The sequence below is a fragment of the Vidua chalybeata genome, chromosome 2, assembly GCF_026979565.1.
Source record: "Vidua chalybeata isolate OUT-0048 chromosome 2, bVidCha1 merged haplotype, whole genome shotgun sequence".
NCBI lineage: Eukaryota > Metazoa > Chordata > Aves > Passeriformes > Viduidae > Vidua > Vidua chalybeata.
In genome coordinates, this window is record NC_071531.1 from 66610619 (window position 1) to 66622632 (window position 12014).

Here is a 12014-nt window from a genome sequence, read left to right on the forward strand (position 1 = left end):
AGTCTAGATCATACTGAGACACGTATATTTAAGTTTTAGTTCTGCTGTGAGGTTAAGTTGAAATGCTTATTGCTGTCCCTCTCTGGCAACGGTGAGGTTATGCAAACACATAAATCCTACTTGATAGAAGGAATATGATTGTGAAGGTGTCCCTTAAGTCTGTAGGTCAGGTTGGGATGTGTTCCCATTATTTATATTATCCCCCCCATCTCATATTGACCTGTGCAACATCTACCAAGACTCCAGAGCAGATTACTTGTATTATAGCAACATCTGGCCGTAAAAGCAGCCTAGCAAGGAACAAAATAACTGCAAGGCAGAGAATAGGCATGTGAAGAGCTGAGTGGCTGCTGGGTGTTCTGCAGAACTTGATCACTGACAACTGTGTACAGCTGTTACTCTAAAAGCAGCAATCAAGCTGTTGCCATCAGAAAATGCCAAGTAGAGTTTTGTTTTTCTTCTTGGATACATTTGAGTGTTAGTTTGAACTATATATTACCCAGTAGAATTAGCTCTCATCTGATCTCAGAGCAGTGTTTAGGAAAGAAACAAAGTAACATTTCCAGGAAACCAAGCCGGCAATTCACTGTACATGTAGGATACAGAGTGGTAGGTTCTGTGGGCAACTCATTTGCCAGCCTGCCTGCAGTGTGGAGACAAACCTCTGCAGCCGCTTTCTCTGCTGGAGCTGTGCCTGGTGTCATTTTGCCATCCTTCAGCCCCAGAGCTGATTCCAAGAACACTACAAGGCAGCCAGGGTAGCAGCAACTCTGGGAACTGCATTCCTGCTACAAAACCCTAGAGATTGCTTTTTCTAAGTTTCTAGAGGCACTAATAAAATCAGTAGCTCTTGATATGCCAACTGGCTCGAAAGGCTGTCCTGCTGGTAGTAACCCCAGTGTCCATCAAATTACTATTCAGTGGTGAAGAAGAGTGGGAATTTGTGGTTAAGTGTGAGTCAGGCACCAGGACAAGCCTGGAATGAAGCAAATGAGCCTAAGAACAGGATTTGTGTTATGATTAATGCTATTGAACAGTGCTGAATAATACTTGTTCTTTCTGTGAAGTCACTGCGGGTGATAGCTTGAAAATGCAAATGCTCTCTGGCTAACTGGCAGAAAGATGCCAATCAAGCCAGCTGCACTCCAGACAGGGCACAGCAGTACCTGCATGTGATACTGCTGCTTCAGCTTTTGGAGGAGACTCATGGAAAAGCTGGAGAGACACACAGAATTATGACTGAAGGCAGAGAATGGTAGGCAGCAGGTGCTGAGCTCTCTGTATGAGGGCTGCAGGCTTCCCTTTTGGGCCACAGGCATAGTCCTTGCTGCTCTGTCCAGCTTCTGCCCTGGAAGCTTCTGCTCTGGAGCACAGAGCTGACACTTTGCACTGCTTTTCTAGAAGAAGGCACCTGCAAATAGTTGGGGAGCAGCAGCCAGCTTGCAAATATGAGCTTGCTGAGAAGCTTGGAAACCTATAACACACAATCTGTGCTCCTGTGCTTGTTCCATAAAAACTTCCTGAATTTAATTCTTGATGAGAATCTTTTAGAATGGATCATAAGAGGAGTATGAAAGATCTGAGAGGCAAAGAAAGTGCAAAATTACACAGAGTGGAGCTACTTTCATTAAGTATTAGAAGACTTCATTGGTTTACCGTACATTTCTAATGCAAATTGGTTACAACAGCAAGTTTTAACATTAATTTTTCAGTAGAAGATCAATCTGAATGACAAAGGTTAGCAATATCAGCAGGCTTGTAGAAACATTCTGAGCCTTCTTCCATCCTTGCTGCAAATCTCCACTTGAACAGGTCTTTTATTCTATGCTGTAGTGTATAAGCTTTTGTGCTTTTCCTGACCACCCTTTGTGTAGCCTCATAACACTATAAGAGGAATATCTAGAAGCAGCAGTCCACAGTAGTGACAGTGGTTGATTTGCACCTTACAGCACTTTGTCAGCACCTTGTTAGCAACTGCTTTTGTGTGCATTCCCCTCTAAAACTCCAATATACAATTTCCCCAAATTGATAACTAGAGAAAACATTTGTTACAAGGCTTCTAGCTTTCCTTGGGCTGAAATTTTCATTGCTGATCCAGTGTCAAATGCAAAGTATATGTTTCAGTTCTGTCTTTTTTTCCTTTGGCACTCTCCTATTTGAGATGGGTGGGTACTAAAGTATGAAGTAAGAGATGTGTTTGCTTTTCATTTCAGTTTCATTATGCAGAGGGTACAATTATGAAACTGAACTGGCTGCCTACACGTTGTGTATTAGCCATGGACTAAATCAGGACACTGTTGAAAAGTCCTGGATATGAATGCCAGAGCAGGAGATTTTCAGGTGAAATGCCTGATACAATCTTTCCTTACCCAGAGCTGCTGGGTGGTAAGGCTGGTTCTGTGACCGGCTTCTTCAGCAGGTTCTGGCTAAGTGGTGCAGGGTTGTGAGGGAGCCATTCTTCTCTGGCAAGTGAACATGGAGCTACTTCAATGTGCAGGCTGGCTCGTGGGATGCATTCTGAGTCCCATGTGCATTGTAGTTTTGACAAACACTATAAATATTTACAGATTGTGCTTCCTTCTAGCTCTCCAAATAGACTTCTTCATTAGAGAGAGAACTGAATATTATGTGCTTTCCATGCAGTCAGCAAGATATGAACTGAGATTTAACGCTGTGATGGCAGTCCATCAGATTCAGAGGTTTATGGACAGCCATGACATGACCCTCATGTAAAGAGAGAGGGATCTGTGGCTGTGTCACATCATGCAGGACTGCAGACTGCACTGATTGGTGCCAGAAGAAAGACTTAATTTGCTGCTAAATGTGTGCTTGAGTTTGCAAAGCCAGCACTTGGGGAATTAAGGAATATTATCCTGGTTTTAGAGACTGTGTTTCATCTGGTGTTAATGAAAGGCAATAAATGTTGTATGAGAAAGTGAATATTTAGTGAATTTCCTCTCAGGGACAGAAAAAATGGCCTTTGAGTTGATTAGAAATTTTGTATGTTTATTCTCTTTATTTGTATTCTTATTGCCTGACGGGGAATAGAGGTGTGTTACTACAGTTTCAGTACACAAATAATAGTCAGATGTGGCCCTGCAGCATTCAGTTGTTTGGTCCCTTTAAGCTGCGTTGAGAATAAATGAGCAGGAAAGGTTTTGCTTCGGCAAATAACCATTGGTCTTCTGAGCTTCCTGGGCAGCATCCTTACACTACCAACTTCTGCCCTCTGAGAAGAATTAGATTTAAACCATCAGCTGATTTCTACAGACAGCAAACATCACACTAGATTGTACCAGCTTTTGATCACTGTGAACTGGGCCAGATTTAGGTTGGCCATGTGAAATATTACAGCCATGGTGAATCACTCATTGCCACAGACATGTTAACTCCCTGTTCTCTCCTCATCTTTGCAAGTGCTTTCCCTCAGTTTAATTTTAGTTTACTATAATAGTAGCACTTACTAATTTCTATGCAATTTATTTTTCATGCCATCTTTGTTTTCTTTCTTTGTCTCTGCTATAGATGCCTTTTTGTCATTATAAAACGATCAAGAATGATGACACTTTAACAGTAAAATAGAAGACAGAAAGGACAAAAAGGAGTCCACAGGTACTAGCAAAATTATGGCCCAAGGGTAATTTTGCTAACAACAGATTAGCAAATTTATTTATTAATTGATTCATGAGATCAATTCTTAACTGAAAATCATTCCAGCCAACCATTTTATATAAAGATTTATTATGTCTAGGACAAACTGAGTGACTATTCCCTTGTGTGTCTACATACACCCACATGCTTTTATATTTTATTTCTTCCTTTTTTTAACCTATAATAGTGTGAGAAAAGTCCAAGTGAGAATTATGGCTTGGCAGAACTTTAGGTGATATTTAAAAGATTTGATGTTATGATATAAAAACTATTCTTTGCTCCTGTGTCAGAAAGGGCCGTATAAATCATCTTTTACCCAATTACTCCCCTAATTTTCCTCCTTGATGAAAAAATGTGATTGATTGTCACAAACTAATTACATTTAATTCCAGTGTGCTGAGAGAATGTAATAGGATGCATGGGGCAAGTGACAAGGCTTGGTGGCTGACTAAGCCATTAGCTATTTTTAATTACCTGCTTGGCCTGTAGTAATAGGTAGGAGTAATTGCTTTTCCTAACAGCTGAAGGCTAGGGACAGCTTCCCCTTACAAGACCTCATAGAAGAAGGCATTTTAAAAATCCATATGGTTTTGAGGGGCCATATGATTGCAATACACCTTTTCCAGACAGTTACTTTCCCAGTCTAATTAGGCTGAAGCATTATGGGAAGGAGTTTTTACAAATTAAATTGCTGGGTTGGCTCCCAAAATGTGAGAGTATTGAGATATGGGAGTTCAACATGTAAAAATAAGAATATATCAGAAACCTACACATTCTCTATCTTCATCATCAACACATGTAGCTAAGATAGCTTTCTTGGTCACAGCAGAAAGGAAGAAGAAAGGATTTTCTTGATACTCCCAGGTGACTGACCTAATACTGTCTTGGAGATCCCTACTAATGAAAAATTTGTAATACCTTCTCTGCTGGCTACATTTTTGTATCTAAAGTAAAAATACTACAAGGTTCAAGAAAGAAGGTAAAGGATCCAAAGTATCTACCATTTCTGCATTCTCAGAATCTTGTGTTTACTGTTCTTATTTCTTTTTATTTTGTAGGAAAATGTTTCTGGTGGCAGCATGTGGAGTGTGTGTTTTTGCATGCCAACACATATTCTGGTGTCGGTTCCCCATCTTTAAAACCTAAATCTGCAGTTAAGCTATTACAGGTATGGTTTCATTTAAGAACAACACTGGAAACTTTTACCTTGTAGGATGTCAACTTTACTTAATAAAGCTAGTTTGAGCTGAAAGAAGTAGGTAGGTGTCATGGTTTGACACTGGCACAATGCCAGCGCCCCCATGAAAATACACTTTCTCAAATAAATGCTGTGAGATGTTATCAGGAACAGAGCAGAGCAGGCCCAAGCTTAATAACAAAGGAAAAAACTTTATTAAACTACTACTACAGAAGACACACAGACTAAATCCAGGATGAAGACCCTCTAAAACACCCCTCCTCCTCCTAATTTCCAAAACAACCACCATGAAACGTCACCCGGGATTCCTGATCAAATTACCACCCTTCAGATAATCAATACTCAATCTATCAAGGGAGAGAAAAGTCCCTCTTGCGCCACAGACCCCCCAGGAAACACAGTTGCCACCTCCTGCGTTTCCATGTCACACATGGCAACCGCCCGGAGAAAATCTGCCAGTGTGACACCCTCCTTTCCATGTCACAGTGCTCTCACCACCATGCATGGACAGACTGCTCATAGGGCTCCTTTAAGGATGCTTTAGGACCCAAAGATACAACAGTTCAGCTTCTCATCTTGGGACTACAGTCCTCCCCATTTTCCCCTGGGGCCAAGGGTCCAAGAACAGAGGTCATCTTCTTTCTGAAGACAGAGGACATCACCATTCCCTCCTCAGCTTTCCTCTGTTCTTGCCATTCCTGTGCTGTTAGTTGCTGAAGCAGGTCTCCTTGGGTCACCACTGCATCCCCCTAAAATGCAGTCTCTATTGCAGGAGATTTTGGTTCAGTCTATGGCTAACAAGAAAAGTCCAGCCAAAAGCTACTCCATCATCTCCTCCCACCTAAAAATTTCTTCTTCTAATATCTCAGGTCCCAGACTGTCTCTCTTCCACTACAAATCAAGGAGGAGTAATATTTTACAAAGCCCTCATTTCCTGGAAAGGGTTAAAAGTTCAGACTCCCTGGACGGGAAATCTCTGCCCAGCATTCTGGACTCCCACCCTGGCATCATCCCCCCCTTTCTGCTTCTCCTCTGCCGGCAAATCTCCAAGTGCCGTCAGGCTCTCTGTCTCTTTCCCTCTGAAGTGGGGGGAGACAAAGGCATCTCCGCTTCTCTCCACCCTTCCGTCCACAGGAGCTGGCTGGGTTCCAGACCCTCAGCCCCCTCGGCCTACCTGGACAAGGCCGCGTGGCTTCCCCTCCCCCACCCAGCCCATGGCTGGGCGGGGAGAGTCTGCACTCTCTGACGACCGGAACCAAAGAGAGAGTTCTCCTGGGAGTTCTTGCTTTTAACCCCCTGTGTTCTCAGAGGCGTGTCCATACTTTCAGTGGTCATTCCAGGTGCCAATATCCAAACCTGACCACTGATTGGTTTGACCCAACTTCCTGAAAAAAAAAAATCACTTCCATTTCAAACCACGACAGTAAGTTGTTCTGTATGTGATTAGATTAAGAAAGGGATACATGATAAGAAGAAAATTATTCTTCCTGTTGTCAGCTGTATGATCTGCCCTGGCTATTGTTAACTAGACCAGATAGCTGTACTGTCATTGTCAACTGCTGATTGCACTGTCAATCTGCTGATCTGTGAGCTCAAGTTCAGCTGAGAGCCAGTTTTTGTCTTTCAGTACTAAGGAAAGCAAGGAAAATATTTATTTTTTCACCATTATGGTGGACTTATTTTTAAATAATAGAATTTTGCTAACTTGTTCAGGCCTGTGAAAATTAGAGAACCCTTATTTTGTCCATCCAAAAGCCTCATGAGCTGGGAATGTGTGATAAAGTGAAGTAGCTGTGTTTATAGGAGTTTACATTGAGTTTACATATTATTTCTTATAAACTTTTTATTCTTTCAACCTTTCAAGAAACAAGTCTCAATGTTAAAGGTTACATTTTGGAGATAAATTATCCTTCAAACTGAATATGATGCTACCAAATGAACTAAGCTGAAATATATGCGGGTTGCTTCTAAATGAACTGAGGTCACCCTTTGCAGCCTCAAGACGAGTTGGCCATGGACTGGATTAAGCACAAGTAAATAAATGAAAGACAAGAATGTTGAAAATATAGTTCCTGTGCTAGAGAGCTCATGGCATTCATATATGAATGAATACAGAAGGTAGAGACCCTGGTACAACCATAGAGCTCTGTTAGCTTCTACAGAACGAGAGCTTGCATTTCCCCAGAGCTTTGCGTTGGTTCTAGATGGGCTTGGAACTTAAATTTAAGTACAGGAGTTGCAGCCAACTTTCAAATCCCCTATGTCCTGCCTTTCCCTAAATCCCAGACTTCCTGTAAACTGGAATAGAGTGCTGCTCTATTCTAGTTTGACTGTTTGGTGTATCATTTGTCTTTGAAAAGTGCAGGAGAGACCATCCATTGAAACAGCTGCAAGATATCATGTCACACAGCTTCTCTGAGAGATCCTCCCCAGATAACCCAATACCTGCCCTTCCCTTTTTGTCACTCCTTTTCTGGGAAATAATATACTAGACCAGTTAGATCCAATATCTCATGAGAAACTGGAGCACATTGCAAATTGATGTGTAATGAGATTTCATATAAACTCACCTTCAGTAGAGACAGGGAATAAATTGTAATTGCAGGTCAGAGCTTTATCATTGATTAGGAGATATCAGGGGGTTTTAGTTTTATTCTAATAAGGATTAGTAAAAATGCACATTAGCTTTCACTTTGGTCTACATTTGTAATAATTTATTTATATTTGTTAAAAATTACTAAAAAAAAAAAAAAAAAAAGAAAAAGAAAAGGAAGAAAAGCTTTCTTTTTTGGTGGCCAAAACCAAGTGGGTGCAGATCTGCAAGCCTGTAGTGCACAGGATAACAGGGCATTAGTTCGTGGAATACATAATCTCTAAACCAGCACTGTTCCTGGTTCTGTGGATTAGACAATTATGCTTGAATGACCTATAGCACGGAGGCAAATACCTCTTGGGGTTCACTAGATGGTTTATTGGCATTACCATCAGCCTTGCTCAGGTGCTTTGCCCTTTCTGAGAATTGGACAATATGTTCTGATAGTGTGTTAGAGGACAACATGTGAGAATCACCCTCGGGAAGGTGCCGTAAGAAGCAGGGATGGTGTTTCCTTCACAGTCTTTTCACAATTAATAGTAGGCAGGGAGATGAAACATTCCTTAGGGAAGAGAGAGCAAGATTTCTTTTGCAGTCATGGCACTAACTCAGTGTGATTCTGGATAAATCCTTTTCCCCTCACTTAGATTCATTTTCAGGAGCCATAGAATCAGCCATTGAATAATATTTGCTTCTGTTACCATGTGTTGTTAATGACTGTGAAATGCTTTGTGGTCTGTAGGTGAATGGCACCGGATTTATTGAATACACTGTGCTGCATAAAATGCTGGGTATGTTTGAAAAGGGTAGATGAAAAAGGGCTGATTGTGGCCCCTTTGAAGTCTGGGTTTAAAGTTTTCACAGATTTCTGTGGGCTCTCGATCAGATAGCCAGTGTGAAGAGAGTGATGGGAGAGAAAAATCTTATTTAAGGTCTTCTACTTGTTTCTAGACAAGGAACCAAGTTGGTGCATTTGTGATTGATTGCCCTTTTTCATTTTACTTGGAAAAAGGAAGATGAAGGAAACATTACTGGTATCCCATTGATGTGCATCCAGTTTTGGAACACATCATGGAAACTCTCAGCATCATGGCTGTCTGAATGTCTCTGCCTGCAAATGATGATCCACTGATGAACACAGTCATGTAGGTGGAAAAAACATTCTATAATGCAGCCCTGCTCAGCAAATCCTCTCACAAATAGACCCTCCAGCTACTCAGAGTCATGTTGCCTGGTCTATTTCAAAGGTCAGTGCCCGGGTGAGGAATGTGACATCTTGGGTAATTTATGTAACTACCTAATCATGTAACAAATGAGGAGAGAGTCCATGCACAGTGAAAAAAAATCCCCCTGCCATTTCCCCCTGCATTGTCAAGCTGATTATAATGAAAAAAACATATAAAGCTGAAGCCAGAGAATCAAGGCTTGGAGCCAATTCAGAGAGGGTGATTGATTCCATGTCTTGTGGCATGGTCCCAGGAGCTGTGGTCTGTGTGTGTATATTTATTTGGTCTCTGTTCAAGTTATGGTGCCTGAGCTTCTTATCTGTGAGCAATGTATTATAGGAGAGGCTGTGTTGATCTGGTGCTTCCCAAAGGAAGAGCTGTCTGCCTTCATTGACTCTACTACAGAGTTCTCCTTAGCTAGCAGCCTGTAAAGCACTGACTGCAGTCCAGGGAAATGTGCCCTGACTGTGCTTAGTCCCTGGTGAGTGTGCACGTCAGCTGATAGTCAACAGCTTTTCTCCTTCAATTAACCTGTGTAAAAATAGAGCTCATCCATCTAGTTCCAATCATCTAAAAAAGAACATTTATAATTGTTGAAGACCAACGATTTACTGAGTTTGTGCACACCATAAATTCTGACAGATGTCTTATATCTTTTGCAGGTTTCACTCTACTTATTCACAGTATACTGTTATATCTAGTATACTCAACCCAATCTTTAAAAAAAAAAAATATATTTATTCAGGTTTACTGGGGCTTCACTAGAGTTATTATTAGTAAGAATATTGAATAACTAGTTGCACTTTCTTGGGGAAAATATGTGTGCAGGGCTATAGGCATTGCTAGAGTCCAGATCAGTGTGTTTTAGCAAAGTTTCATAAGCTGTTTCTTTTTTTAAAATGTGTTTTCTTTGACAAACACACAGTTAAAGGTGGTGTTGTGCATATTTTATGTTACCTAATAAATATTTTATCAGCCTTATTAACCAGGTAGAGGGAAAGAATAGAAAATTAATAGTTTATGTTAAGATGATGTTGGAAGGCATATAACTCTTACAGCTAATATATTTGCCACATTTCTCAGTTGGCAACCAAATTGTTTCGTATCTGCACAGCACTTCACCACTATGCTGGGCCATTTCCCTCTGTGCACATAATATTTATCGTTACTGTGTTCATTAAATCAGCATCCTTTGACAGATTTTCATGTTGCTTGGGTTCTCCCTGTGCAATGAGTGTCTCATTTATTATCTGCCTGGGTGTTACTTATCTATTGGAGGAAGATAGACAAAGAGTGAAAGAAGCAGTGGTGCTGTGATGCTGAAGTCACAGTGAACAGGTCTTGCTCTCTATGTGTGTCTGTGAGTGCATCATCCCACTGCCTCTCTAAGTCAAGCAAGAACTCATCTCATGCTCCATGCATATGTCGCAATCATGGCAGCTTCCTCAAATTATCAGCTTCGTATTCTGTCCCCATATGGATACAGATCTAAAGCCTGCTGGATTCCTTGAGAGTTGGTTAGTCAAGCTGTTAAGTCTTTATTATCCAGGAAAGATTCAGAAGAGGAACATGTCAGAAGCATGTACATATGCAGGAGGAATGTCTCCCAGCTAGCCACAAGCAGGGAGCACACACAAGGACCAAGGCAGAGAGAGAGAGAGACAAAAGTATTTTGGACATCCTTAGGAGATCCAGGGGTAGATGTTCTTTATGCAAATCCTACTGAAAATGTCCATGGAAGTAGAAAAATCTCAGGAGACACACTCCACTGAGAATCACTGGCAAACAAAGAATTGTGAAGGTTTTCTCTTGTTTGGTCCTGTTTGAAACAGCCCATGTACAGGCCTTCAGCACTCAAGCAGTTAAAACATCTAAGCTGTTTGCAGAAGCTATCCATATGTTTTACTGCCAGGCAACTGAGATTCTGGTTTTTTTGCTTCCTTTAGTCTGCACCTAATCCAACTTTACTGGAAACACAGTGATGAGAGAGTGGAAACAATTTAACAGGATTCACAAAGAAGAGAATGATGCTATACTAAACCAGACTCATGGTAAACCCACTAAACCCTGTGGAAAGCTTTAGTTATGGTTTTGGGACCTTAGATTTGGCATTGAGAAATATGCCAAGAATAGCTAAAAAATGAGGCAATTTCTGCCTTACTAAGGATTTTCCATTCATAATTTCTGTGCAAGGTCTGCCAGTATCTGATATTCTGTATGAATGCTGTCTGGAGCACTACCCTCTGTCCTGTGCTTTTCATTCGCTCACTTCTGGACACAGTCCAGTGTCCCTAATGTCTCTCCATTGATTTAAACTTGCACTGGATTAAGCCCAGCAGTTTCCTAAGCATATTAATTTCATGGTTGTTTGTGATTATGTTTTGGAGATTATAAGGGTACTGACTGTTATAAATATCTTTATAGTTTGGCCTTATCAAAATGCAGTGCCTTTACCGTGTTCTCATACTTTTATTATTGTCATTATTGAGTTACCCTTTTAACTTTTAAACCACTCTGTGGTTTAAAAGTAGAAAAATCTCCTTAGAAAAACTTAGCAGCCTCCTCCATAGAAGAGTATGATTTAATGAAAAATCATTAGCTATGGAGCACTATGACTTGGTTTGTGAGCATTTAGCCTAATCCACTGACCAGTGCCAGTCCCAGCATGTGGGTCCCAGTACTCCCCACTCAGAAATTTCTCTAAGCTCTGTGAGAAACTGTGCTAACTAGAACAGTGACTATGCCTATATGTCACTTGCTGTCTATGGAGGCAAGTTTTGCGAACAGGGAGCTAAAAAGGTTTCACATTTTCTTGGCTACCATATCAAGCAGATTTATGTCAACATCTTCAAGTTACATCTAGCCTTGACCTTCAGCATCTGACTTGGGACTTTTCAGGCTGATGTTCTTTAAATGAACAGTATCAAGAGTTTAGAGCCCAGAGTCTGGTCTCTTTTGTTTGGGCTACTATGGAAAATGCACACTGCACATTGCACTGTGTGTGAAAAGAACCACAAAGTCCAAGTGCCCAGTTAAGTGCCTTGGCACATCCCTTCAAACTCCACCAAGCAGCTGTTTCAGTCAGACATACCTGATTTCTGTATGTATATGAACTTTCCATGAAAATCCAGACTAATTTCTGCTGCTGGACACATACATGTTCAGTTGCTGTTGGCTCCAACCTTAATACTCAACAAGGTTCTCAGGCATCTTCACCAGCAGGACTTGGTTTTACAGGTATTCCCAGGGCTAGTGGTCTGGTTCAGGCTATGCACCAGACAGTGGTGGTTAGGATTAAGAACCAGTTTCCAGCCTTCCACTGCCTGATTTATTAAGAATTTGCCCT

At 41.1% G+C, this 12014-nt stretch overlaps 1 long non-coding RNA gene across 1 annotated transcript in view; it reads left to right on the plus strand.

Annotated features, from left to right (window-relative positions):
* LOC128783879 (uncharacterized) overlaps window positions 1-10713 on the plus strand; it is an 85404-nt gene extending 74691 nt beyond the window's left edge. Inside the window, exons 4-6 of the long non-coding RNA XR_008429255.1 lie at window positions 3526-3612; window positions 4710-4819; window positions 10615-10713. This is a non-coding gene — a long non-coding RNA (uncharacterized LOC128783879). The remainder of the gene's footprint in view (window positions 1-3525; window positions 3613-4709; window positions 4820-10614) is intronic.
* The last annotated feature ends 1301 nt before the right edge of the window (window positions 10714-12014 follow it).